The sequence below is a fragment of the Protopterus annectens genome, chromosome 6.part0, assembly GCF_019279795.1.
Source record: "Protopterus annectens isolate FY-2018-M chromosome 6.part0, PAN1.0, whole genome shotgun sequence".
NCBI lineage: Eukaryota > Metazoa > Chordata > Ceratodontiformes > Protopteridae > Protopterus > Protopterus annectens.
The window spans coordinates 477682067-477708059 of NC_056737.1; positions in this window are offsets into that span (position 1 = coordinate 477682067).

Genomic DNA, 25993 nt, shown 5'->3' on the forward strand with positions numbered 1-25993 from the left:
ATATATATATATATATTTATATAGGTGCAGTTCAGTCTGTTCAATAGTCAGTTTTCAGCTGTGATCAAAATAACTATTTGAGCGCTGATGGTATCAAAAGGAGGCAAACTGAGTGCCTGTAAGTGTCGGATTGCATTTTAATGCTTAATAGTGTGCAAGTTTCATTGTTATGGGTATGAGAATGTTTGTGTGTCCGTTACTCAAGCATTTTCAGCTGAGGGCTACAGTAAGGGCTTGTGAAGGGGATTTTATTTAGTGTTGTATGTGTGTGCTGGTGTAAGTGAAGTATGTCTGAGTGTCTTGTGTAATGGTTGTTTTAATAGCTGTGCTATAGAAGCATATGTCTCTGCTGTACAGATTTTCACAGAACGTCCAGATTTTTGCATGGTATATTTGGTCTGTTTGTCATAAAATTGTGGTTTCCTAGCAAATCATTGCCAAATCATTGAGGGTTGAAGTTAGAAAATAAGATATTGAGAGGTATATATAGAAAGGGCTCTGTTTTGGGTAAGAGTTTGGGTTGGAGTTAGGTGCAGGGTTATGCTTAGCACAGATTAGTAAGAATGGGCAGGGGAAGCCCATTAATACTAATGCATGCTTACCCTAACTTGCCCATTCATTCTAATAAGCACTAATCCTAACTTGCCTCTTCATACTAATGTGTAAACCCTACCTGGTAGGTTACAATACTGCTGATTCAGGAAGTCACTAATGGCAAACATCTTCTGGGGTGCCCTGTAGCTTGCTAAGAAAATTACTTCATTTTTAAAAGTTTTACTATGTTCAGTAGTTGTATTGATATCTACCAGTTGTAGTGATAAGATACTCTCTATCCAGAACAAATATAATTGGAAGTTTAAAAACAAACCCCTGTGGTAGAATACTTGTATAAATAAATTATATAACCAAAGAAAGAAATTTGCGGTGTCATTCTACCAACCTTAAGAAAACACTTAAGCAAACCAACAAGAGCTCATAGTTATAAGGAAGCTCACAGGTGAGTAATTTAACTTAAAATAGCCACTAAAACAAATAATAACTGCAAATCTTTCTTTAACTATGTCAAGAAACTCATAATTAACACCCAACGGTGTTTGGAGCTAGTCCACAATAATACTACACACTCTGACCCAAAGAAAATAGCTAATATCCTAGCTAACACATTAAGTGCAAATTTTACTCCACCCACAGATATAGCTATCTCACAGGTCCCACAATTCTAGCCACCCCTTTAATAAATCTGGAACAAGTTCTCTGAGCCCTTTCAAAACTTCATTCATGGACCTTGATCACATATCAGATTGTTTGATCAGTGCCAGATATGGCCTTTCTGAATCACTACTTAAACTCTTTAATATAAGCCTCCTCACTGGTTATATTCTTGAAGTCTGGAAAACTGCTATTGTAATTCCATTACAGAAGGATGGAGCAACCACAGACCCTTGTAACTGCAGACCCATTAGTCTCAGACATCATTAATCTGGTCATTGAAAATCTCTTAACCCTGTATCCTTCATTAATTTGGTTTTATCAAAAGAAGGTCCTGCCTCTTTAACCTCATTAATTTCTTTGAATAAGTAACTGATGCAGTGGATATTGGTTATGTAGTGTGTCCATTGTACATAGACCTAGCCAAGGCATTTGACACTATTTCCCATGCAAGCATTATTGATAGACTTGTAAATCTGAATATAAATCCTTATATCATGTGACAGATAACTAACTGGTAGGCTGACAGAACCTGTGTATTTAGAGTAGCAGGTGCGGTGTCACTTCTGAAAGCAAAACAGTTACCAGTGGGGGTCTATATTAGATCATCGAAATGGCAGAATTTCGAATGATCTAATATCAAGCCCAATACCACGAACACTGAAAAAAGCGAAGCTGCACAAAAACAAATTCTTTCCTAAGAAAATAATTTGGTTGGCCATTGCTGTGGCTTCACTGTTTTCAGCGATGCGGTAGAAAGTTACGGGCTGGGTTAAGGTAAGTGTGTGATTGTGCGGACGTTCAGGTTAGGGCACAGATTGGATTAGTTAGGGTTAGGGTGCGGGTCAGGTAAGTGTGCGATTGTGATAGAATTTGGGGTTGGGGTGGGTTAAGTGAGTTAGGGTTAGGGCACGGGTGAGGTGAGTGTGCAGTAGTGACAGACCTTAGAGTTAGGGTCTGGGTTAAGGTAAGTGGATAGATAGTAGTGTATGTGCAGTGTAGTGTAGGGTTAGATGTAACTTTTAAATGTATGTGTGTGGATTGCTGTGTGCTTGTGGTGTGTGTGTGTTTTGGAACAGCAAATTTTTTCCCTGGGAAAAAATTTGCTGTTTTGAGGTTTCAATATTGTTAGGGTTCGGGTTTTACAGTTCGACATTACGGCATTCAATAATGAGCTGTTTCGATGATCTGATATAAACCCACCAGTGGCATACCACAGGGCTAAGTTTTGGGGCCTCTCCTATTTTCTTCTGGCCAGCACTTCTTCAAGTTTGCAGCTGACTGTAAATTGGGTGTTATTTGATCTTCAACTATTTCTATTTTCAGATCATACATCAATAATTACTAAGTTAAAATGTAGGGTAATGAAGTAAAGGTGAGACACTGGTGCTTCCCCACCTTCCTGTTTAAAAGACAAGAATTTAAGAATGGGCAATGGAAATTATTCAGGAGATATTAGGGAAGATAGAAAGTATTCCAGAAGTTAAAATAAAAGTGGGGTTTAAAAATAGGGTAGAAATAAAAGAAAAAGAGATATGGTTAAGAAGTAACAAGAATTATTTAGTGGGGCTGACAAAGATTGAAGTACTGTAGAATAAAGGGAATCTCAGAGAACAAGAAGTGCAACTGCAGAGTGCTAAAGAGAAAATATGGGAGTACTTACGTAAAATGCATGAGTTTAGAAAGATTACTGTTAAGCAAGTGTTTTCTGATAATAATTCCAGAGCACAAAACTTTTGGCACAACAAATTTGGTAACAGCAAATATAAAGGGCTGTTGTCAAACTCAGGCAACCTATAAAAAGAAAAACAAGCAGAGATCCTGTAGAGGTAACAGAGATATTTTGGAAATTTTATGAAAATTTGTATAAAGCAGAGAGGTGGGGATATCAAGAAAAAGCACAAAAAGACATATTTATGGAAGACTTAAATATCTCAAGGTTAGAGGCAGATAAAGCTCAACAACCAACAAACACAGGAGGAGATGAGATAAAAATTGTGATATATAGCCAATATGCAAGAGAATCTCCAGCAGTACACGGTATTCCTGTGGAACTTGGGAACCTAGGAGGGGAGAAAATGATAAAGATCTAGAAGGTTTTGATCCATATGGACGAATTTCAGGTACAGCCTGGGGAAAGACAAGCAAGAGGATAATGAAATATAAAGTAGAAGAATCAAAACAAACTCTGTCATTTTGTAGTTTTGTTTAGTTTTCTATTTTCATCCCTCATCTCAGCCCTTCCATTGGTACTTCCATTTCCCCAAAACTTGCTACTGGAATTTGATTCTTAGCTACCATCAATGTCCATCATCCCCTTGTGCACCATTACTTGTAGCTCTTCTGTTTTCATACCCAGAATCTTTGCATTGCACAGTGATACTACCTAGCAATGCCCTGTGTTGTCTCTTTATTCCTCTGCTAAGCTCTTTCCATTTATTACTCTGTTTATACTGCATGTGTACCTGCTGACTTCTGTTTCCTTGACAACATCTATCCACTTCCATCTTGGCTTAAATAGCTGATCTTTGAAGTGTACCTTTCTAATACAGTTTTGCATACCACTATCCTGTCTTAAAGAAGATTTAGCACATTTTTCATCCACAAGCCCTTCGACCTTGTCCACTATCAAAGCCAGTCATTCTATTCCTTAATCTTTTTCTTCCACAAACTGACTGCTGGTACAGGTAGCATTTCTGATAGTGTTACTTCCAATCTACTCTCCCTTCCTAACTTCTGTCTGCCACCTTCCCATCTCTACTTGGTACCATTGAAACTCTGTTGGTGCATACATGCCCAAACCATGCTTACAGCCTTCATGGTAATTACCTTGGTCATCTCCTCCTGTGTCTCATAAAGTCACAGATATAAGACTTGTTTCAGTGCAACCTGGTCTCACCTATCCTCCAATTGCTAAGATTCTTAATCACACTTGTAGTCTTCAATCATTAAAGCCCTCTTAGGTGTCCCCATACTTTCACTTAAATCCACTTCCTGCCAAATCACTACTCCCTCCTATCTGTAAACTTTCTACCTCAAGCTATACTGCTTTCTGCCTTCTACTCTGTCAATGATGAATGAATTCCATTGTGTTGCATATGATGTCTTCCTTTAATCTTTCTAGAAGTCCTTTCCCACTATTCTATCCTTTCCACACTCTGTCCTTTTCGTCTAGTTGGATATCCCTTACCTACTTCCCTAATGCTCTGTCAGTGATGATCTGGTTCTCTTCCACTTTATCACTTGCAGAACCATAGCTAGGTGTTCTGGTGCCCTGTGCCATTACCTAATCTGGCATCCCCCCTCAATTTAATTTAATTTGAGGAGCAAAACACATTCCATTGTACTTGAGGATCAAAAACAGAATCCCCCCACCCCCCAAAAAAGCTCCTTTTGTCCTTTGACAATTTTAGCAAACTATCACACATCCACCTTCATTCCTGAATACAAATACAGTATCTGAATGTTGGTACTGCACTAACGGCCGATTGCCATCTACCAATCGCTCCCCGTAACACCTTCTTTCCAGAGTGGCTGCACCCTTTGCCCCACCCCAGAAATGCTTCTGATCCCTTGCCAGTATTATTTTGCTCTTAGATTTTCACTTCAGCTTGATTTTCCTTGTTATCACCAACTTTTTTCTTCATCTTACAGTCTGTACTTTTGGACTGTCTGCTGCAGTTAAATGAAGTTGAAGTTTACAGTGTCTGTGCCTCTGTCTCATTCAGCTTTCTCTTTGTCTGTCACACATGCCCGTTATATTTTTGTTAAACTTTTTTTACGCTCGCTAAAAAGCAAAGCAGCTTTTAGCAAGCATAAAAAAATGTCACCCTTTTTTTCTTTCAGGGCATTATGGCAGCTTAATAAATATTGGCCTTTTTTACCAAGCTTTATCTATAAATTAACACACTGTTGGAGAAAATTAATTTTCTGGTAGGGTGACAATATACATTTTGTACATTGTGTAATACAAAACAATGCGAAAACTCAGGCACTCTCTCCCATTTATTCTAACAGGATAGAACAGTGAAATAAACTAACATAAAATAATTCAAATACTCCCGATCAACAAAACATCACCCATCTAAATCAAATTCAACACACACATACATCAGTTAAATAAATAAAATAATATCAAAAATGCTTAAAAATCAGTAAGGCCACTGAAAAGTGAAAATAAAAAACAGATAAACTAATTTTACAAAATACAAATATAGCACTGCTGTAACAAAATAACAACAAATTGAAAAATAACACTCAAACAATTTACCCCAAGAAAACACCATGCTATGTGCTTGCAGTGAAACAGATTGAAAGTAAAATTTGGCCTTGTGTAACCTTCTGCTTCTATAACCCTTACTTTCAGAAAAAAACTACTACAGTTGTTTATCTGTGCTAAAAGTCCCTACTCTCACCATTAAAATAAATAGTATATATGTAGTCTGTGATGTAATAAATTAAATATCTGGTACTACTGCATACAAGAACTCAATCTGTGGCTCATTGCTGTCTCTCTCTCTCTCTGTCTCTCTCTCTCATTGCAAAACATCTTCTCAAAACTAAACAACTGTACTAAACATTTATTACTCCCAAGACCCTGTTTGTGGGCTCTGTACATTTGGTCAAATGTTCCTTTGGTTGAAAGATTTTTAGAACTGGTTGAATTCATGCTTTGTCAAGTGCTTGAAAAGTCGAAGTGTGCAATGCTGAATGTTAGGAAAGTGGGAGTGGGTTATAATGCTGAATATTTCATTTGTAATGACTGTTTGGGTTCTCTGTGTCTATCTGTGTGTGCATTTCTGTATGCACAAGTGTTTGCTAGTTACAGTTAGAGTAAAGGCTAGGGAAAGGAATAGATGTGTTGTCATGCTTGTGAATTGACATATGTGAAGTATGTGTGTGTGCCTTTCTTAATGGTTCTGATAAGGAAAGTATGTTTAGTACCCTATTGCATGGAGGTGGGGTTAAGGTTAGCACAAGGATAAGGTGGTGCAGAGGGGCAAAGCCTCACTACACACAAACTAACCCTAACTCCGGCCCTACACATAAGGGTAATTACATTCTTTCCCTAACAGTAACACTATTCAGACAGATAATCATGATGTTGGGATATATTTTTTTCTTTTTTTTCTTTTTTGGTAACTGATCAGGTAAAGTAACCTGTTTCCCTTTTAGTGATCAGTTTAATCATTCAGTGTATTAGCGTTTTGAGGAAAGGTATTGTATCAGTTTGTGTTGCAGACAAATAGTAATATACTCACATACATATGTGAGTGTTTGTGTGCATTACTGGAACACAGGCATATTGTATAATGGGAACTTAATTAAAGACAGTTAAATTAAACAGTGAAAAAAGGAATTTCAGCTCATGAAATTCAACACACACACAAAAAAAAAAAAAAAAAACAGCAACAACAATTTTGCAAAATTATAAGCTCCCCTGACAATGCACACCACTGCACGTTTGTATATTCTAACTCCAAGATTGCACAACAGTGTCAGCAGGGGAAAACAACCCTGCCTGCAATGTCACACGATCATGTTGTAACAGTTCCTACAGCTGCATTATAAAACTGTATCATGGCAGTCCCCTGTACCTTCTTATCTTTAAAATCCAAAACACATCATGTATGTCATCACAAAACAGTGTAAGTAATAGCATACTTCCTTACTTACAGCAGTACGTGATCAAAATCTTAAGCAAACACATAATAACTCTCAGTTAAGTGAACAGTAAGTATGTATGATCCAACCAAATAGTCTCTGATAATCAAATAGGCCATTTACACACTGGGTTAAATCCTAATATGTACAGGAGTCACTCATTTGGTTGACTTGCCAGTTTGGTCAAATGAAGCTGCAGTGGAACTGTTTAGTAGAGCACTGCTTTAGTCAAGTAGTGTTATAGCTTGTTTATTAAAGTATAGTACATGTAGATTTTCCCTGGGATTCAATAAATTCTGTTGTGTATGCATCGCGCAAAGCCTACACAGAGTTTACATGTGTGCATGGTGGTACACAGCAAGCAGCAGTGCACAATGCATATTCATGCTGTACACCACATTTAAGAGAGGTTTCCTGGCAGGCAAAAATGTTGCCGGCCAGGAAACCATGTAAGCAAACACGCATAGCAATCCTGTTTAAATCTGAGCACTGACGGTCCGCAGTTTTGTGCGGAATGCCACAATGATCATCAGGGCTTCACAGATAGCTCTCAATTTCTTAGTGCAAGACATCTGGACAAAGGGCAACATAACAGGGGGGGGACAATGACCCAAAAATAGGGACATATTTGACATATTTGCCCTATAGAAATGTGCTAGAATAACCAGTGGTTTGTGTTAAGATACATGTTCTGAAGGATGTGAAGTCTGATACTTAAATGTATGTAATAATGAGTCATATCAGTCCTGAAATCATCCCAGTGATATGGCATAAAGCCACAAATTTCATAAGGAACACGTGGACATTCTGTGAAAATCTGGACAGTTGAGAGGTATAAATGTTAAGTATATGGTCAAAACACAGTACAGGACAGTGTATATACAGTGCAGAGTATTTTGATATCCCATTCCTGGCATTCTGTACTGAACCTGTGTAAATGATCTGTAATGGTACATGGACTATCATGTAAAATTAACACTCAGAGGAAGTGTGTGTATTGAATAGGGACACACAGATGAATTGTAGGAATGAACACAGGGAAAGAGGACAGGTGAAACAACCCAATGTACAGAAAATGAGGGCATGTCAATGGAAGATGGCTGTAGCAGCAACACCAATCACATCATCCATATGGTACAGACTGCATAGTGAAAATGTCTATTATTTGACTGTCACGCAAGTTGACATAACAATGGGGAGGTTGTCTGTGTGAGATAAGCATACTTACATGAATAATGCAGAGGACATCTATCAGGGAACGGACATACAATTGGGGGAGGGTGCATATTGTGAAGGTGTTCAAACTAATTTGCCTGAATGAGTGTAATCTCAGCAGAGGTCTCTGGCAAGTAAGACACAGGTAAAGGTTCATGGACAACATTAAAAGAACCAACCACAATCATAAATATCAGAATAATACCACCAGTAATCCTATGGCTCTGACATAACATATGGGATTTAGAGTGGCAAGAGATGATTCTGCACAAACAGATGTGTACAACTATTATGATACATCCGCACTCTATGAGGGTAATCACACACACTGTCCTGGCACCATAACATCTGCTGGAAGCATTAGGAGGGACACTGTTATACCTGTATGTGACATGAACAATACAGTTTAGTTGACTGGTATGCATGGCATATATATATATATATATATATATATATATATATATATATATATATATATATATATATATATATATATATATATATATATATATATATATATATATATATATATATTTATATATATATATATATATATATATATATATATATATATATGGCATAATACACACTGTCACAAATGTTAACCATGCCATTAATGTTGTCAGACATCTATGTAAGTACTGTGTGCATCACCAAACAGGTAGCACACATGCATCTGGTGTAACAACGTGATGGGTGTTCTGCACCATCAGATAGTTATGTTTATGCCACAAAAAGAATACACAGGTATGGCCAATAAGCTGTGTGACAGTTCACTGTGACAAAGGTGGTACACCTCAGTTACACATCAGTGGAAGATGTGTAGGGAGGTACATGAAGAAGGGTGCATTGTACTCATTTATTGGTGTGGTGAAAGCTGGGAACTGTGGAGGTATTATGTCCTCTGATGTGGATGTCCTTCATATACTCAGTACTTGTGTTATATACAAGGGAGTAGTCAGCACTGTGACCACATGCTGGTGGATGTTCCACTTACCATCTACCCAGGACACAGGTCACATACCTATTGGTCTGATTATAGAGTGTGATGTCCACATTATACTTGGGTTGCATGTTTGTTTTCCTAATGTAACAAATCACCCCATGTTTTCTTGTCATTGCAGATGTTGTCATGAATGTGGCAGCAATCTTTGGTATGTGTTGATTCTGTCTGTATTATACTAACATCTCAGTTGGAGTCAATGATTGCCCACAATCTGTAGTCCTTCAGGCAGCTGTTTGGACTCAGGATGTGTATGTCATCTGTGATGTCCATCACTTAAATAATGCACAGGAAAGGGCCTAACAGACAACCCTGAGGTATGGACCTGATCATTGGACCTGAGATATAGGTCACTTCATAAATTTCAACAGTGAGATGCCACGTATGTGATACACTGGTCAACCTACTTGGTGATATAGTATTTATGGCCACATCTGTAAGTGTTGATTGAATACCTCAGTGTTGGTTTGTGTCAAATGTCTTGGCCTGGTCTAATTCCATAGGATGATAGTGTTGTGATCATGCATGCCCTCAATGACCTCTTTGAGGACATTTATCAGATCTAACAGATATGATGTAGCATTAGCAACTCACACAGCTCTGTTGCGCACAGCCGGAATATTACTAGTGTCCATTTAGAAAAGGTCCATGATGACATGTTGATCTACCTCACAGTTGAGGAGAATCAGGATGTGTCTATACATGCATGGATCAGGTGGTGTCCCACCCAATTCAGATGGATGAATGTTGATGTACACCCTTCTGTGGGAACATAGCCCATGTATGGGGTGTGTTGAAGTGTGTATTCAACCTTATCAGGAAGGTTTATGCACTGAGTCATGCCATAGGTGATCTGTGATGTTGTCACAGCTCATTGATTCTGTGTGATAGGCCTGGATGATGGCATGACAGTGCATACTGCCAATCTTGATCTGGCCTTGGGTTTTGGCACAGTCCCCCATGCAGGTATCATTGAGAAACACTGCCAGCTGAGGATTAAGGCTTACATCACTAGATGGCTAACCAATTCCCTTACTGACAGAACACATCCTGTGAAAGTTGGTGAATCAACCTATACCAACCAAGCTGTGACCATTGGAGAACCCCAGGGATCTGTGCTTGGCCCTTTACTGTTTGGAATCTATTTCTCGACAGTTCAGGCTAAAGTATATGGCCTTTGGCTTACCAAGTTTGCTGATTCTTGCATATTGGGTACAATCATTGAGTCCACCAATGATGATAACATACTATAGGAGGAGCTAACACAGACACATGATTGATGACAAATCCATACAATCTACAAATGAATGCAGAAATGTGTCTTTATTTTGTTCTTCTGAACAGTGGAATTCCATGCTAATTACAACATTGACAACAGTACTGCTATGCTGAAACCCAGTGATGCAATCAATGGGAACACATGTAGATAACAATCTGAACTATGACTATCATGTGTCCACACTGGTATTGAAAGCCTATGTTGTGCACATCATAAGTAATGCCATCATATTCAGATATTAGGATTGTATGACAGCACTGTTTTCACACCTCATCAGAACACTAATAGAGTATAATGCTCTTTTGCATGTACCTCACTGGACATGTGCAGCAGCTGGAGAGACTACAGGGGTGTCTCATCAAGAAAACACAGGGCCTACAAACCATGCCATGATGTATGTGGCTAGATTGAAATCCATGTCACTGTACTCTGTATCATATAGGATGAGGTGACTTCTGCCTCACCTCCAGGTCAGTCTCTGATGCTGCCTGGTGGGAATAGTGCATATCCACAAATCAGATATAGCTGATGACATCAGCAGTGTTTGTTGAGGAGAATATGGCAATGACAGTGTTCAACATGCAGGTGTAAAAGGTTCTCTGTAATGTCAAATAGGAGCACAGACAGACACACGCACACACATGCATGCGTGCACACACACACACACACACACACACACACACACACACACACACACACACACACACACACACACACACTTAACTGCAGTGAGAATAGAACCCCTACCTATCTAAATACACAGATTACAGACCTCTGTATTTAAGGCAAGCTCCACAGTTGAAGTCTGACTGGGAGTGTCTCAGACAACACTTTATACCTGATGACAGCAGTAGCGTCTGTTGAGGAGAATATGACAATAATAGTGTCCCACATGCCGGTGTAAAAGGCTTTCTGAAATGCTAGCTCTCTGAAATGCCAAGCAAAAGTACTAACACACACACACACACACACACACACACACACACACACACACACACACACTTGACTGCAGTGAGAATAGCACCCCTACCTAAGTACACAGACTACAGAACTCAGAACTTTACGCAACACCATGGCACAAGTCTGACTGTAAGTCACATTATAGTGGATGATATCAGCAGGCTATGTTGGAGAGAAGATGTTGGGAGACCTGCATGAAATGGATGTGTAGGCATGTGCAGCTATCAAAATACTGTCAATCCATGGCTATGGAGCTGTAACTGTAGATATACACTTCTGCTTTTCTGGCTAGACACACACACACACACACACACACACACACACACACACACACACACACACACACACACACACAGACACTTGACTACAGTGAGAACAGAACCCCTACTTATCTAAGTACACAGGCTACCGAATTTAGTACTTACACAAGCAGAACAGACTTTTAAAAGACTGCAGGTCAACTTATAGTGGATGACATCAGCAGGGAATTTTGGAGAGAAGATTTTGGAAGGCTTGCATAGGTTCATAGGTTCATAGGAGGTTACTAGTTTAATGGCCCTAAGGTGTTCACAAGCCTAGCTGTGTAAAAACACAAATACCCTTATTGAGCATATTTAGATGGTCATTAAGAGAGCAATTTTGTGATCAGCACTGACTGGCTCTGTCCATGAGCAACATAGGTGCCACCCCAGTGGTGAATTTACAATCACCCATCCAGTTGTCAAGGTTGCCCTTGAATAGGGTCATTGAGGAACACTGCTTCACATGCAGTGGGGGTCTATTACAGAGGAGTGACAATCACTGGCAGATACAGCTGTCTCCCCATTATGTTCTGTTTATGTCACAGGCTAGGTTGAGATCTCTGGAACAAATTATTCTTGTCCAATTTGATTTGCAGACATCCAGCATTTCCAGAAGGGCATGGTCTGAGACCGCTCTGTACGCCAGGCATAGGTCACATCTCAGAAGCCTGTATGATACTGAGTACAGTGACAGGTCTTTAAATGTTTCCACGTATGTCATGCGTCGGAGGCCCTGGATTCTCTCAGTCATGAACCTCTGTGTTTCCTCCAGTTGATGCAGGTGTCTGGTGATGTACTGGCAGAAGGGACCATTCTACTCAATCAGTGGTCTGATAAGGGTAGCGTACAGCAGAACTATGATCTCCCTGGTCTTGGATGTGATGGCATAATTTATGAGGTGTGCAATGTATAATGGGTGCCACATAATGTGGACACAGTGATTGAAGTGTAGATTGCTATCAACATGTGTTTCCAAGTCTCGCAACACTGTTTGAGCTTACAGGGGTGCTATGTATATCATAATTAGTAAAAGTAAAACAGTATTAGTGCAGTGACAAGTTTGTTACTAATAAGGAAGACTTGCAAAACAAAAAAGTAACTGGTACCATGAGCAGAGATAAACAGTAGTTAATTTAAAAATTCAAAGCCTACAATTTACTTGAAGAGTTGCCTTTTTAAAAGTAATAGTTGTTTATTACAAGTGTTAGAAGTGCTTATTCCACAAGTTTAAAATCAACAACGTACTTAAAAAGTTGCAAGTGCAGAAGACAGTTTCACTCAGATAGTCTTCATCAGGCAAAGAAACTGAGCAACACTTTGTGCTTAGCTTATATAATCAAGGCGTATTCACATGATCTAGTCACATGTTAAAATTATAGTCACACGATAAGATAAAAATAAGTAAAATACGCGTAAAATTGTATTTATAAGAATGTAAGTGACAATAACAGTAAAAATGTAAAAAATAATGAAGGAACTTGTAAAATTTTAATTTTTCAATTTTTTGAAACATATAGGGTACATTCAAATACAAAAAGTTCAATGTATTTGAGTATGTAAGTACTTCAAATAAGGCTTAATGGCAACCATGTCATTCAAGCCAGGGGTATATGTGCCTTAAATCTAAACATCCATTGCAGTTGTATCCTCTCTGTGTATAATTTTATGTCACCCCCCTCTAAGCGGTGCATAAATAACTTGCAAAATAGCAAATTTAAAAGTATGAGTTGGACCTGTATTAAGAATATGTTTATATAAGGCGTATCATAATTAGCAGGGGTACTTCAATGCCAAAGGGGAGAATGAGGCATTTTTTTGCTTTAAAGTTCAGTGCATGAATTTGGCACCAATCATTTGTCTATGTCAACCCCTTCTGTAATATGTTAACATATGTCCAGTTGACAGTCTTCTGCAAGCATGGTAAGCCACATACCATCTACCTTTACCTGGACTTCAGAGAAACAGTTTCCAAACAGTTGAGGGTCCAGGTCAGATCCTTCTGACATTCCACTGGTAAGTGGTCTAGTGGTGGAGGTGTAGTCCCCAACGTTGACCGTGCGTGTTCTGTTGGGGAGCCAGCTGGCTATCCATCTAGTAATGTATGAGTTAATTTCCAGATGGGATATTTTCACTATGATACCTGAATGGGAGATAGAGTCAAAGGCCTTGGATAACTCATCAAAAGTGGTATGTCCTGTTATCCCTTATCCAGGTCTTTTGGGTCAGTATCAAAGAAGTCCACTACATTTAATAAGTAAGATCTTCCCTTGACAAAACAAGAATAGGTTGAGTCAAGTGTGTTGAAGGTCACCTATGTCTGTAAGATCGTGTCCATGCTGACTCCTTCCCTAGCCTTACACATAAGGATTTTTAGGCTTATGGGTCAATAGTTCTAGTTCTGCATGTTAACAGATTGATGTCCGTTGCATATCACACAACATTTTATACTAACGTCTTTAGTAATTTTTGTATTCATTTCTTTATATTTGGAGATATGTGAGTGGAAAAAGTACTGAGACACAAGAGTTGCAGTGTTTGGGGGTAGGCAACACATGGCTGCATTTTAAATATGTAACATATTGTTAGATAGGACCTTCAGTTTTGTTATGTTTACACATGTAATTTCATAATAATATTTACCTTTCCATAGCATGGTGAGCAGTGGGTTTGCATGACGACTGGCAAAGTGTTTGTGCATGCAAGATGCACATTTTCAATACTATTCATGTTTGCGCATAGGTAAGCAGTGTGCAAACTCGAGCCATGAGTCGCATTGCTAAAGTCTGAGAGTTAGTACTGAGTCTGTGAAACATGCCTGCTGCTTAAATGACACTGTAACAGTAGGTGTAAATACACTGACACATTTCGTTTTGAGCCCAGATGATACTGGGTTTGAATCCAGGTATAGCTGATATTTTTAAATACATTTAAATAAACATTGATAATGCAATGGCATGAATTCATTATAGTACATGTGTTGCTGTGTGTTGGCATAGCACAGCAGGGTTAAGCAGTATTGTGCAGAGGTAACTGCAGCATTTTGCTACCGCTCACCATCGCTGCTCATTGGTGCATGATGCGCACCTTGCTCAAACATAGAGCAAAGAAAGTGAAGGGATGCATTACTTTTTCTGCTACTTATTTGTGTTGTGTGTGATTCGACTTTTTGACCAATTTAAAGATGTTAAAATGGGGTAGATAGGAAAGTGGTGAAATGCGGAGCAAGCAGGGGCGAAGAACAAAGGGAAAGCAGTACAGGAATGTGCAGGAGGGAGGTATGAATGAACCATAGCTGTCCATTTTTTAGCAATATAAATTGAAAATCTGTGCAGACTATTAACTGAATTTGGACTGTCACCTCCACAAAGAGGGGTGAGCATAATGCAAACATGCTGTGTGGCCAATTGGACTGAATCAAGTGTGTCAAGAAGACATGTGTGTGAAATGGAGAGCTATGTATAAGATGATTTTTTCTGTGGGGCAGGTGCCCATTTTTTTTATTTCAGTAAGAGTGGAATGTTGGGGAAGGGACATGGGTAGGTGATGAAGCAATTGCAAACATACAAGACAAAAAAGACAAGAAACAGGTATGGTGATGGACACAAAAGGTTGAGGGACACCATGATTGGTGTAAGGGAGGGGACAACACAGGCCCATCTCCATCAAGCTCGGTAATGGTGAGAACTGAGTCATCACCCACTGGACTGCCATCACTGTCACCTTACTCAGCTGGTGTCTGTAGTTATTAAGGTCTCCTCCTCCTCCTGTGGACCATGAGGGAGAGCATCCTCTCCATCCATAGTAGGCGTACACCAATAGTGCATGGCACGACCCTACACACCATCCCTGACAACTCTTTGCAGGTGATGTCACTGCCTCTGCCACTGCTCTCAGAGAATACCACTGCACTAGCATCTGGGATAGGACTACTGGAGGGCACAGGTAGTGCAGAGGCAGTGCTGCCAGGTTGACTCCCAGACATGCTGGGCATCAGTGCTGGTGCTGGTGGAGTGGAGGCAGGCTGATCCACTAGGGATGGCCTCCATCGCTGTGCTGTGGAGCATTTAGTTATGTGGTAGACATGTATGACATGGAGACATTTTAATGACACATAATCGAAAATAAATAAAGAGAGATAAGTGTTAGGGTGAGAGAAAAAAAGAGATAAGATTAGTACCATCATATGTGACATACAATGCATTACTACAATTATACAACTCTTTTATCTTAAGTATTACATTTAACTGTACCTCTAACAGATGCACACTATACTACAAGATGCTGAAAGTAATCCTTGAAATGTGCATATACTGCACATATGTATGTTCCAGTTATACAGACTGCAGTTTACAGCAGGGCATTTGAGCCACTGGTAAAGAATTTATAATTTAATGTAAATATTATTGCAGAAATAACAATATTGTATATTGTATAGTTATGAATTGTGATATTTGAACCCACAAGCTCTAACTACAGTCTAATATTGGACTCTTACAATTGGTTTGTGTATAGACTAATGCATGCATACTTGCTTTTACAGTTGGGTTATGCATGCTCAAGTTGATACAACTCTGTAAAATGCCAAAAAAGCTATCTTTAACTTTTACTGCTACAATAACACTTCTCTTCTGCTGCATACATGCCACTTGATTCCCTCAGTCTCTCCAATCAAGCGACATGGGACTGCACACTGACCTCACACTTCCTGGCAGCTGGGCAAAGAATAGAAAAGAGCAGAAGACCATAGTCAAGTCCCAAAATGATGTGGACATCCTACAGAAGGGCCTCGCTAAGACAGATGCCTGGTGTCAGAGCCATGGCCTCAAGCTCAATGCCAAAAAGTGCTGTGTCATCCCCTTTGGTAAAAACTCTGTACCCATGAACTACCACATAGGCAGCAATCTACTTAACACCGAATGTGTGATAAGAGACCTTGGGACCCAGGTGGACAGTTGTCTCTCCTTTGATAGTCACATCGCCACAGTAGTCAGGAAGTCCTTCTAAGTGGCACACCTCATCATAAAAGGGTTCTCATCCAGGAAAAAAGAGGTCATTGTTCCCCTCTACTTGACACTCAGACCCATTATAGAGTACAACACCCCTTTTAGTATGTACCTCACAAGACATCTGCAGCAGCTGGAAAGGCCACAGAAGTACCTCACAAAGAGGATTACTGGCCTCAAACAAATGCCCTACACTGACTGCCTCAAAAAACTCCAGCTTTACTCCGTAGCATATCGCCTACTTGAGGTGATCTCTGCCTAACATATAAAGCTATGTCAAACCCAGAGCTTTTGGACATGCTACACCTAAAGAAATCCCAATCCCTCCAAGCTACACGCTCTAGGGACCTAAACCTTGTAACCACAATAAACAGGACATGCTGGAGGGATAGATTTCTGTCCCAGAGACTTCCCATACTCTGGAACAGGCTACCCATCTATGTCAAGCAAAGTTCTTCATTAGCACTCTTCAAGAAAAATCTTGATGAGTGGATGGGAAATAGGAAATACACCCCGGGGATCACTTCTGTGTCTCTGCTCGACAGTGGCACAGGAAAATAACTTTCTTGGGTGGCATAAGCCAGGGAACCTTGTTGGCTAGGCTTATGTAGGCCCTTGGACTGATAGCCTAGTACCTACCTATGAACCTATGAACCTATGCATATCAGCCTTGCCTATATTAAGCTTTCTAAGTCTTACAAGTACTCTATTTATTTCATACTAACACAGTTGTGGGATGACTGCAGCCTCAAATCCCTCCAAACAATGGTTGAGAGTATCACTTTTTCTCCTGTGTAGGTCATTAATATGATGCCTACATTGCTCTCAAGTGAGCAGGATACCAGTGGCACTGGATACTGCCTGGGGCAAACTATTTCACACCTCAGACCTGTACTGAGAGCCAGAATAATCCCCATGCAGAAGCCTTTGGCTGTGATGCTTTCCCAGAAGTCTAATAAATATCCTGGACTCCTGGACACCCCACCCTATGCCCTAAACCTAGCACCTTCCCCACTAACACCAGCCATGTCTACCAGCAGAACTAGAGCAATGAATACTGATGCTTTCCCCTCAATTTCAGTTATCATGTTTATTGTTAGTGCACAAACCCAAGCAATGTGTTTGCAAAATGTTAAGCAGATAGCAGCAGTGCCAAGCAGTGAGGAATTAAATAATTGCAATTGGAAAGCTAATCTGACACTTGGCCTTCGTTTGAGGGGTGTCTACTGATGTAGCCTGGAAACATATTTTGGAAATTGGAAGGTAACTCTTAAGTGAGTTAGGTTTGCAGACATGCACTGGGGGCATAAATGTAATGACCGGACTGATTTGGTTTTACCTTTATACACTGAAAAAATAGATTTTTACACTGTGGGTTTCAATCCTAGGCATAAGGGCCAAAACATGTTCTTCCACAGCATTTATTTTCCATCTTTGCCACAGAAGAAGTGCTGCTCAGACTTAGTCAGGAATCATACATAAATACAGGTGACAGTATGAGTTGTTGCACATGTTTATGTGTAACCTGACAAGGTTATTTTCTATAGATTCATTTGTGTATGTGTCTTAGGCAAATGTGAAGCCTATGCAAGTCCAGATAGCAGAATTATACTTATAGAAATATAGTACACAGTATACCCACAGTCATACATCTGAAAACACAATAATGGTGTCTCATCCGTCATACATACAATTCATATCAGCTCCACTATCTAAAGTGCTATAAGTGAGAGTGAATATAATGGAAAGTGAAACAATGGTAAAGGTGTATGGAATATCCTGTATTAGAACCCAGGACCATGTGTATGGCATTCCTGCACGTAAACCTGTTGCAACAAATATGTTGGAATAAGACTTGTCTATTTTTCAGTCGATTGCTATAAACTGCACTGTCACAACAGTAAGACAAAAGGTTGCTCACCCTTTACTAGAACCCAGAACCATTTGTTCTCCAGCCCTACACTTACACCTGCTGCCATAGGACTAGTTATGTCACATTCCCTAATTTACTAATCATTCTTAAGGTCTCTGTGTTAATTGCTGTGTAATGCTGCTTAGCAGGTTGCACAGTGCCCAACAGAATTAACTGAATGTATCTGGTTTCTATTTTTAGCTGTCTGAGTCCCATCTGCTGTGCAATGCCTCTAAGTGCACTTACGTAATGAAATACAGAAATTGCAACAATGTATTGATTTTGACCTTTGCCCTTTTACAGACACCTTGCAGTAGTAGCTCCCCTTGCTCCATCAGTGGGTGAGCTGTCCACACCCAGATGTGGCAGGCCATGGGGTCATGGTCCTGGACATCTTCATGAAATGAGCTTGTCCAGCAGATATCAGTCACATTCAGGTAGCAGAAGTGCATCTGACCGTGGGTCTGGACATGCTAGTGCACTCCTGGCAGAGCCTGTTCTCATGGTTGAGTATGACAATGATGAACTGCCACCTCTACCATGCATGGCTCACACCTGTCCGATATACCAAGACACAGAGCTAGCACAGAGCTTGGCTGTGTCCATGCAGACACTCGCACATCAATTTCACCTGGAGTACCCGTAAAGACACACACACACACACACACACACACACACACACACACACACACACACACACACACACACAACAGTTACATGGTTCAGTCATGCAGCTTAAAACTCATTTTGTCTCACTGGCCATTTTTTGGTTTATACAAATGTTTGCCTGCTTCTCTTTCTTACTCACACACATTCAACAACCTTTTGTGTCAGCTTAGGCTTCCTGCCCCCCAATACAGCACCCTGTGCAAGTGATGATAACTGTGCCATATGCCTGTTTTGTATCTTTTGGATTCAGGAATAAATAAGCTTTGTGTCTAATGCACAGGGTGCATAGCTGACTTAGTGCTTAGTATATCTGCATTTGCGATGTTGAACTGGTAATTGTATCTTTGACTTATATTGCTCTTAGAAAGTCAGACAGTTGATAGCATCAACATTTCTTAACTTTATTGTGCATGTTCTTGTGAGGGTTGTGAAGTTTGAAACTGCAATGTGTATCATTACTTTCTAATGTCTTTCTTTAATGACTTTCCAGTAAAAACATATGGTGCTAAACTGAGGGCATGTAGTGCCCATCACTTCTTTTGAGAGGTATGACTGTGTGAGTCTTTGATGCCTGAGGCCTACTATTGAAGAATGGACACACATAACTCAAATAAGTCTCTACTGTCACATGTTAAGATAATTTCTGTATAAATCTCCCACCTTTTACTTGCTTACACTACCAAGTAATGAAATGCAAGAATATGTCATTCATATTACTGCACAATACAATTCACTTTCAATACTTATCTTGTAAATGCAGCAGTTTTAGTTCAGGGCTCACTCTGTCTGATGCCAGCAGTACATAGTCAATACATGGAGTGGTAAATGTTGGGGTTGTGTGTACTGAAGGGCTCCCCCAGATGTATCTAGGCACAGGGACTGCAACATCAACAGCCAAAACACACACTCTATGATATTTCTGGTTTGAGAGTGTGCCTAATTATGGCATTCTTCAGCATGTGTGTGTGTGCATTTCTGATAGATGTCATCAGCCACAGTTCCAGTGCATAACCTGCATCTCCCAGTAAATGACCCTGTAGGATATCCTCCCTAGCAAACATCTGATACAGTTGGGAGGTGTGCCAGATATGTGAGTCATGGTAAATGCCAAGGTTGTCAGCACACACGTTCAAGATGATTCCCTTGGCATTACACACAACATGGCAGTTAGAGTGGCAGCCCTTTCCATTAATGTAGAGCCTTCCGTGTTCCCCAGCTGTTGCCTTAATTTCTACATGCATGCAATCTGTGGCACCCACTACTTCAGGATAATGTTCTACAGGGTAGAATTCCTACATATTTCTGTCCCTCTCCACAGGAATACGAGGAAAATATATGTGGACACAGGCATTTTGGAACATAGCATTTAGGAATTGATAGAGGATCCTGGATGCTGATGCCTGTGACACCTCCAGCATGTCCCCTGTTGGTCTCTGAAAGGTATCTGTAGCTAAGATTTCAAGTGCTGCACATACCTTTGTCTCCACTAGGATGTGTTTCCCTCAGTTTGCCCTGGCGGTGAGTTGCGGATGACAGAGGTCGCAGAGTTCCTGTAGTGTTTGTTTATCCACACTGTAGTGCTCTAAAATTTCCACATCATGTAGGGTGTAATAAGTTACCTGTGATCTGAAAAGTCTTCTTCTTCTTGGCCTTGACCTGTTAGCAGCAGCAGCAGCAGCAGCAGCAGCATAGACATCAGCCTGTTGCACATTCACATGAATTAAAGCAACATTATTTCTGTGTAGACTCCTTTCCATGGCTGTATTCCAATAGGTGTTGGAATTCACAGGGAAAACCAGCACTGAGTCTATACAGTTACTTTGTACCATGTTAAATATCTCCTCCATCTTGGATTGGTTGATTAGCATACAATCCAACTGCTTCTGCTATAATTAGCATGCCCCATCATTTACCTTGTTTGAGCAGTGGTGCGCTCCACTTACTGAATCCAAAATGGTGCGCTACCATGTAGGCTTTATTGAATCTGGCTGCTTACTTTTAGGTTGACCAGCCATGGAGGTAATATATAAATAAGGGGGTGTTAGGGCAAAACCCCAACACTATGGAATGGGGGGATGCCTCCCCCCAAAATAGTTTAGAAAATGTCGTCAAAATGTTTATAATAACTTGGGGGTAATTGGAAAAGTGAAGGTTTTGTGTATTTTATGTAGGATTTAAAGGCATTGTCTCTGTTTTAGGAATGCCATATTAAAGGAGATGTGCAAATATTTGCAGTAATGCAGCTGTTGCAGATTTCAAGTCGGTCATGGACAGCAATGTGTATTTACAGTGCTTTCTTTCTCCCTCTCTTAGCTGTGCTTTATTTTATATCTGTAATAAATTGTTTTGTTTGATGCTACAGTCTGTGATATATACCACTTCTGTTGGTCTGGCTGATGGACTAGGTTCACTGAGTTGTGGTTATATATAGGAGTGTCTCATTAAACAGTGAATGAGTATTTTTTATTTATTTTTTTATTTTGTTTTATATTTGTTAACCGGGATAGTCCATCTGGATACATATCCATTTTCAGTGGAGGCCCGGGGAGAAAAGCTCCAAAGAGACAATTTACAAGACATACAGACAATGCTTAAAAACATATTTCAGCTAGGTCCACTAAGAGTATCTAGTTGAGAACACATATTCAGTGTCATGCTATAGATAGATACATTTACCAATAGATTTATAAACAACAATAACGCAAGCAAACTAACACAAATATACTCTTATTCTTTTGTAGTGGTGTACAAGTTTATGCAGGTGAGTCAGAAGACTATGTATTAAGGCAAGAGTTGCATTAGTATAGGAGTGGAACTGGAGTTAGTTTGGTGTGGAGCAGGGACATAGCTATTTGTTGTTTAGGTGACTTTTGATAGACCTTTTAAATTTAGGTATGGAAGATTCCAGGGTTATAGATGCAGGCAGGGAGTTCCAGATTTTGGACATATAAGAAGAGTAGAGGGAGTCACCAGCATGGTTGTGGGTTCTAGTAACTGTTAACAGTAACTTGTCTGTGGAGCGGAGTTGCCTAGGACATGAGTACTGTTGGATTATGTTACTTAATGAAGGTGTTATATGTGGATGGGAGAGCAGCTTGTGAGTGATGATCAGTTGATTATAGATTAGTAAATATGGCAGTTCAAGCCAGCCCAATTCCTTTAGGTTGTGACAGTGATGGGTTCTGAAAGAGTTGTTATTAGCAAATTTGGCTATCTGATTGTAGCAGGAGGTCATTTTGTTGGTTTCTGTTTTGGATAAATTGGTCAAGATTGGAGATGCATACAGTATTGTTGAGAGAAGGTGGGTACAAGCCATTGTGGAGCTAGTGTTATGGATCAGGAAGGATTTGTGTTTGTAGAGACTACCTAGCTTTTTGTTTGTATTTTTAATAGCCAGGTTAATGTGTATATCAAATTTTAACTTGTTATCAATGGTAACTCCTAGTAGTTTTGTGTGGGATTCAGGTGAAATAGGGGTACCATTTTAGAGTGAATGGTGAAGGAGGAGATAGGAGTGGTAGTTTGTGAGGGATGAAATAGCAGAAGCTTGTTTTTCTGGGCGTTAAGTATGAGGCCATTTTCAATAAGCCAGTTTTCAATTGAGTGGAAGTTATCCTGGGTTTTATTGTGTAGATCTGCAGGGTAGGGGCACTACATCTTATAGCTGAATCGTCTGCATATTGGATAAGGCTAGAACTATTTACAGCTGAGTGGAGATTATTTGTAAAAATTGAGAACAGCAAGGGGCCCATTACAGATGCCTGAGGTACCCCAAGTGTGACAGGTAAGAGTGGAGACAAGTTGTTGTGCAATAGGGTGGCCTGATGGTTAAGGTATTTGCCTTGCAAACACAAGGTGCAGGGTTTGAGTCTCACAAGGGACAATTGGCTAGGCTTAAAATGTCTCGCAAGGGCAGTTAGCTTAGTACTAATCTATGAACCTATGAACCTATAGTACTGCTTGTTGCCTATTGCTGAGGTAGTTTGTGAACCAGGAGACTGATTGGTTGTCTAAGCCTAGGTTTACAAGGTGGGAGATGAGTTTATCATGGTTAACCATATCAAATGCTTTTGATAGGTCTAAGAAAAGGGATGATGAAAGTTTACTGTTGTTCCTGTTGTGGTTTATGGTATCTGTGAATGCTAACAGGGCTGCAGTTGTGCTATGACCTGGACGAAAACCGTGTTGTGTTTGAGATATGAGTTCTTGATTAATAAGGTGGGACATTGATGGTGAATACATTTTTCTAATATTTTAGCTAGTGGAGATAGGATTGTGATTGGTCTGTGGTTTGATATGTCATAGGAACTTCCCCCTTTGTGAAGGGGTATAATGTAGGCAGTTTTCCAAATCAGGGGTACTGTGGCTTCAGAGATTGATCTCTTTATTAGTATAGAGACTGGCATAGCTATTTCAGCTGCTGCCAGTTTTAAGAATTCATTGGGAAGGGAATCTGCTCCTAGTGTTGTTTGTTTTAATTGGGAGAGTAGTTTTCTTATGTTTGAGGTTGGGGTGGGCTGTAGCATAAAAGTGGGACTGTTGCTGGATGTAGGGTGGTCACTTATTGTATTGGCAGTGAGCTGCTTTTGTGCTAGGGCAAGTACGGTTTCAGTAAAGAATATATTAGATGATTCGGCTATGTTTTCTTTTGTTAGACCTGTAGTTGGGGGTGGGGTAATGGCTTTTGCAGGGTGTAGTAACTTGTTTAAACTTGCCCATAATTTCCTAGGGTTATTCATGTGTTGCTTTTGATGGGTAATAAAGTAATTTCTTTTATCTTGCATGACTAGTTTCTTGGTGAGATTTCTAATCTGTTGGTATGCTTCTTGTGTTCTGGGGGTTTTGTTGGACCTCCAGGTTGTCCAAGCTCTATTCCTTTCTGTTATTTTTTGCCTAGTTTCCCTAGTTAACCATGGAACTGTGTTAGCTTTAACTCTTGTAGTTCTTATGGGGGCATGCCTATTCAGTATTTCTAAGAAGGTGGTGTCGAAGTGTTCGGAGGCTTCATTTAGGGGTAGGTAATACAGTTCAGACCAGTTGTATTGCTTTAGCTATTGTGCGAAGTTAGTTGGGTTAAAGTGTTTTTTGTTCCTGATTGTTTGAAGTATTGGGGTTTGGGAGTGGTGGGAATTATATTTAAGTAAGAAGGTAGTTTGATGGTCACTTAGTGAGTCAGGAAGAGTGCCTACTAAGTAGGAACAAGGTATTTTATTTAGTAAGATCCAGTTTAATAGTGTTTCTTTTTTACTATTTTTGGCTATTCTAGTGGGCTGTTTGATTACTTGAGAGAAGGTTAGCAGGTTGATATGGTTAGTGGGTGCTTGGGAGGAGCATGTGAGCCAGTCTATATTAAAGTCTCCTAATACTATGGTCTCTTGAGGCATGGATTGTGATAGCCATTGAAGTAATGTTTCCTTGGTATGGATATTATTGCCGGGGGGGGGGATATAACCTGTTACTAGGTTGATGTTTTTTGTTACATATTTTGAGTCTAGTTAAGAGTATTTCTGCATTATCCAAAGGGGGCATGGATATCTCATATTTAGTTATGGTCAGAGTATTTTTGTAAATCGGGGCAATGCCACCACCCTTTTTCTTTAGTCTATCTTGCCTAAGGATACTGTACCCAGGTGGAAGGATCTCTGTATCTTTGGTAGATGGTTTAAGCCATGTTTCTGTTAAACTGACTATATCTGGGCAATATTGTGAGATTAGAGTATGAAGCTCATGTATTTTATTGCTTATGCTCCTAGTATTTAGATTTAGGAGTAGACTATTTAATGGCCTGATGTTAATTTGGGTTAGATTGGGAAGATGTTGTGCATTAGCCAGAGGATTTATATCATAAGGTCCTGGGTTTGGGTGGATATCTCCAGCATTTAGGAGTTGTTGGTTGTTTTGCAATAATTTAACTAGTTTTGTAGTATTGTTAGGTATTTATGGGTTGTTGTTGACTTGGGGTAGGTGGTGATGGGCTTAAGATGGGTATAGCTTATGGTAGTAGTATTGAATAAGGTGGGGTTTATTGTTAGGGAGTAATTGGCTGGGATGGGAGAGATAATGGCAGTGGAGCTGTGGTTAAGGGGGAAGTTATTTTGTGCAGGGTAGTTGTATGAAGTGATGTGGTAGGTACATGCTAAGAAGAATAGTAGGGTCATTTGCAGGAAGAAAGCCTTCATAGTTAAGGAGTATTATTAATTGTATGGATTTTGTAGGAGTGAGTTGAACAGATGTATCAGGGTTCGAAGGGATTGGAGTGGTTGTTGGATCTGTAAGGGGGTGGGAGGGATGTGGATTGGATGTTGGATGATTGGGGGGCTGGAGAAGTATAAATGTAGTTGATGTGGGGGTGGGTGGAAATTGGGGGTAGGGTAGGGGAGTGGAGTGAGCCGGTAGGCGAACGGAGCAGGCTAGAGCAAATGAGAAGAGTGCAACAGAAAAAGTATCAGCAATGGTAGCACTATAACCAAGGTAAGTGGGTAGTTAAATGATTACTGTAAGGGAAGAAAAAAGCTAGATTAACAAACTGAAAAAAGAAGTTTGTGATTTTAGCAAGAAAGGGAGTGGATATATAAGAGTTTAAGGAGGTAGGGAGTAGAAAATAGATAAGAAAAATACCACCAGTTTTTGGTACTAAAGCCTTAGGAAATATATTGTAGTACTTGCTAATTTGTTTGTAGGTGCTGCCACCTACTGGTATAAGAAGTATAGGAAGCAGAAGAGTTAAATATGACTAGTTTGTAGTAATTGATTTACGGGGTTTAAAGACTTGAGGGG